General features: G+C 33.5%; 1 non-coding gene across 1 annotated transcript; it reads left to right on the forward strand.

Annotated features, from left to right (window-relative positions):
* Window positions 1-498: 498 nt before the first annotated feature.
* On the forward strand, window positions 499-605 carry LOC128295955 (small nucleolar RNA R71). The gene has a single exon (XR_008286503.1). It is a non-coding gene; the product is annotated as a small nucleolar RNA R71 (small nucleolar RNA).
* Window positions 606-4,554: the final 3,949 nt, after the last annotated feature.

Here is a 4,554-nt window from a genome sequence, read left to right on the forward strand (position 1 = left end):
CCCAGAGGATTATGTGGCCTTTGATTCCCTTGACCGCCCCACGAGAAATTTGGGTTGTTCCTCCAACCTGCATTGTAAGTGTTACTATATGGATTGTTTCGAGATCGAGGACTATTACCCATGTAGTTTAACTGCTCGTTATCCATGTTGTGGCCATAAGGTTGGTATTTTGAATGGCTTGTTTCACAACCACTTGCTTCGCACTGCATTACTAGGTGAAGCTGTGAAGAACTAAGAAAACCATCAATTTCCTTATTCAAGAGTTCTACCTGATTAGAGAGGATGGTGATCGAATCGACATTATAAACACCGGTTTTTTTCATTGGCTTTGTCCTCATGACTTGCCACTGATAGTTATTCAGTGACATCTCCTCTATAAACTCATAAGCATCTTTAGGTGTTTTATTATTGATGGTTTCGCCAACAGCTGCGACAACCATTTGCCGAGTCGAAGGATTCAGGCAATTATAGAATGTTTGAACCTGAAGCCAAAGCGATAACCCATGGTGAGGGCATCTTCTCAAAAGGTCATTGTATCTCTCACATGCATCGTAGAGTGTTTCTCAATCCATCTGTACAAAAGAAGAGATATCATTACGTAATTTAGCCGTTTTAGCAAACGAAAAATATTTTAATAGAAATTTTTCAGTTATTTTTTCCCAAGTAGTGATTGACCCTCATGGTAACGAATTCAACCACTGTGCTTTGTTCCTCAATGAAAAGGGAAACAACCGAAGACACATGGCATCATCAGAAACGCCATTGATTTTAAATGTATGGCAGAATTCCAGGAAGTTTGCTAAGTGAGCATTGGGATCTTCATCCTGCAAACCATCAAACTGAACAAACGGTTGTATCATTTGAATTGTGTTAGGTTTCAGTTCAAAAGTATTTGCAGCTACAGCAGGTCAACTATGCTTGATTTAGTTCCTGTTAAAGAAGGTTTAGCATAATCAGACATAGTGCGTGGAGCAGGATTTTGATTAGCCGCAATTGTAGGAGGTAGCTGATTGCTTTGGTTTTCAGCCATCTCTTCGGTTGGGGTTTGTGTATCGTCCTTTTACTCGTTCTCTGTGTATCTTAAGCTCCGCCTTACTTCTTTTTGGTTTCTGCGAACTGTGCGATCGGTTTCTTCGTCAAAAAGTAGTGGTCCTGGCGGGTTTCTTCTAGTCATAAACTATAAAAACCTGCCAACAGAAAGAAAAAGTAAATTAATAAATAATATAAAAAAATAAGATTAAATTAAATTGCAAGAAAAATAAATGGCTAAAGTAATAAAAATTGAGCGCTCTTAATATCTTAGCTCCCCGGCAACGGCGCCAAAAACTTGATCGCGTGGTTTCATGATAGGTTTTAAATATTTATAATTAATCGTTCTTAAAACTAACTATTATCGCGATGTAGGCAAGTGTACCTATCGAACAGTAGTATAGCTTTAGCAAGACTGGATTGTCGAACCCAAAGGAACTAAAAGTACTAGTAATAACTGTCTTTTTTATTATCTGGTCTAAGAATAAAAGGGGATTTTGTTTAACTAACTAATTATCTAAACTAAGAACTCACAGAAAGCAGAATTGGGGGATTACTTTTGGAAAACGATTGAATTAAGACAATACCTAAAGAAAAATCCACCTAGACTTTACTTGTTATTCTGGCTCCGAATCGGACGATTTATTCATTTAACTTGTTCTGTAGAGATCCCTAAGTTATGTTATTATCCCTATTCAAGACTAATAACGTCTAATCCCTAGATTGAATAATTGAGACTTTTCTCTAATTAACACCCTAGGGTTGCATTAACTCGATCTATGGATCCCATTATTAAGTTTCACCCTAATTCGAAAAAATCTTGTCACCCTATCTCTAGGCGCGTAATCAACTCCGCTTAATTATGAAAAATGTACTCTTAGACAGGGTCTTGTAACACCCCTTACCCGTATCCAAGGCCGGAACAAGGTACGAGGCATTACTAGACTTAACTATACACATAGACGAAAACCGGGCTATAAAATTTCATTTAATTCAAAACTTTTCGAACACATGCATAGACTCATATTTAAAGACATATAACGTGGCATAAATGAGCACTTACACATCCATAATCATGCAATAACATGTCATTCAATTTAAACATATTTGCTTACCATCCTGCATATAATATACATTCTTACATTAACTAGAACTAGAAATGCTAAATCTTATTCTCATTTTATACCATCATAATGTAGTTACCAATTTGTCCATTAAACATCCATATTCAAGGCAACATTACTCATTTCCATTTAATTCATAATCCACTAACCTGCATTTAACTTACCTGATGTATTACCAATCATGCATAACAAACAAAGTTAACTATATCATCACATCAAAACATAGGACATGTCATGATTAATTAAACTTATAAACCATAATGGATAAGGACCACATCTCATGATCATATACGATAACTCAATACAGACTAATACGTATGGTTAAAGTCATAATAATAATACATATCACAAACCAACTTCCTATACATGCCACTCACTTGATATTTCTAATATTTGAATTAATTCTCCCAAAAATGATAGTTTGATAGTGTGATTTTGCCTCCGACGATCTCCAACCCCGAGCTGACCTACCAATACTAAAGGAATGGAGAGGATTACGCTTAGTAAGTCCATATGAAATTAATAAGCAATTACTAACATACTTTTCAAGATAAAACACTATAATTGTACAATTACACATGTTCAGGTTAAGCTGTTTTATCGAGTTACAGTTACTAAATCATTCATATCTGGAGCTAAAAAACTCCAAATTTAGTTTAGTTAATTTTCATTTAAACTAGACCCATATACCTTTCTCCCATAAAATTTCCAGAATTTTTGGTTTAACAAATTAGTACAGTTTATTCATTAAAGTTTCCCCTGTTTCGCTGTCCAACAGTTCTAACCTCTCTTCACTAAAAATTATTTATCTCATATTTTGGGACTCAGATGATGTTCTCATCCATTCCTCATGAAATTAGACTCATTGAGGATTATATTCATATAAATTATAACTCATAATATTTTTTTCAATTTTTATTTATTTTTCCAAGTCAGAATAGGGGATCTCAAATTCATTCTGACACTGTCTCACAAAAATTAGAATATCACATAATATAGAACTCTTTTGCTCCCCTTGTTTCTTTTATATGAAAATAGACTCATTAATACTTAATTCCATATTTTTTTTAAATTTAGTTCAACTTACACAATTTTTGGTGAATTTTCAAAGTCACGTAACTGCTATTGTCCAATACTGTTTTACTACTAAAATTCACTCTTACATAATTTCACTTAATCCATTTCTTATTGAAATTCACTCAAATATCGAGCACATTGCTCATAAATTTCATAAACATATACCTGCACTTATTCATCATATAATCATGTTCACATGTATTTTTACTTAATCGATTTTCCCGTTGAACTCTTCGGAATAATAACTAATATTCAGTTGCTTGCACATATTTTCACACTTGTAGACAAGGTTATCTAGTATGCATAGTATCTTGCACTTAGTACTACACATGCGACCAATTATCCGGTACACGTAGTAGCCTGCACTTAGTACTACACACGTGATCGAAGTTATCGGGTACACATAGTAGCTTGCACTTAGTACTACACATGCGACCAATTATCCGGTACACGTAGTAGCATGCACTTAGTACAACACACGTGACCTCACAATAGATCATTCGTATCGTTTCTATTCCGAAGGCTCAACCGGGAAATTCCTCACTTTCCAACATGTTACAAATTTATTCATAGTCCTTTTTCAATTTGTAATTTACAACAAATAATCATTCTATAGGCAGCCACATTTCATATGATAACAAAATATAATAAAATAAAAAGAATCGATAAATTATTTACGTACAAACTTGTCGAAATCTTATCAGGTACAACCGTGTAGCAATTCAAACAACCCATGTAATAGTAATTTAACATTCAATTCATGTAACAATAATTTGCCATTCAATTTCACATGACACAACAAGCATCACATTTTCCATATCATATACACCATCCACAACTTCTCCTAAACATATTAAATCATACAACTTATTCCATAACAATATAAAATTACAATTCAAGTATGGTATTACATTATTATTAACACACGAACTTACCTCGTATATAAAAATGGCCATTTTTATCATTTTGTCCATAACTTGGTATTTTGTTGATTTTAGCCCGAATTTTAATTTTCCTTGCTCTATCATTACAAATATAGCCTAATTAGGACTCACATTATTCAAATTGACCCAAAATCATATTTTTGAAAATTACAATTTTGCCCCTAAAGTTTGTCAAAATTACATTTTTGCCCTTAGGCTCGTAAATTAAACTTCATTCTATTTTCTTATGTTTTATGACATGCTGATCATTTTTCCCTTCTATAGCAACATCAAATTCACAATCTAACATATACTTATGAACATTAGGTATTTTTACCGATTATGTCGTTTTACTTGTTTTCACGAAAAATCGCTTAGTAAAAGTTGTTCAACACAATTTC

The sequence above is a fragment of the Gossypium arboreum genome, chromosome 7, assembly GCF_025698485.1.
Source record: "Gossypium arboreum isolate Shixiya-1 chromosome 7, ASM2569848v2, whole genome shotgun sequence".
Classification (NCBI taxonomy): Eukaryota; Viridiplantae; Streptophyta; class Magnoliopsida; order Malvales; family Malvaceae; genus Gossypium; species Gossypium arboreum.